Here is a 344-nt window from a genome sequence, read left to right on the forward strand (position 1 = left end):
AGCGACCTGTGCGTGCTGCCTCACACAACAACAACATCACTTCCAACTATAAGACAAACAGCTATCGTACGGAACCATGGGAAAGTTGGCCCAGTGGAAGCTCTACCACTGCAAGGAAGAAAAGAACATTGAGACTGAGTAGGATGTGCAGAGACACCAAGTACAGAGCCCAACCCAACAAACTGCAGATTTCAACTCCTCGCATAGAAAGAAGAGCATTGAGACTGAGTAGGATGTGCAGAGGCACCAAGTACAGAGCCCAACCCAGCAGGCTGCAGATTTCAGCTCCTCGCATCCGGGAGGGACGCACTCGGGGGGCGGAGTCGGGTTCGGGGCAGGCCGGG

Source organism: Myotis brandtii, unplaced genomic scaffold, assembly GCF_000412655.1.
Source record: "Myotis brandtii unplaced genomic scaffold, ASM41265v1 scaffold3532, whole genome shotgun sequence".
NCBI lineage: Eukaryota > Metazoa > Chordata > Mammalia > Chiroptera > Vespertilionidae > Myotis > Myotis brandtii.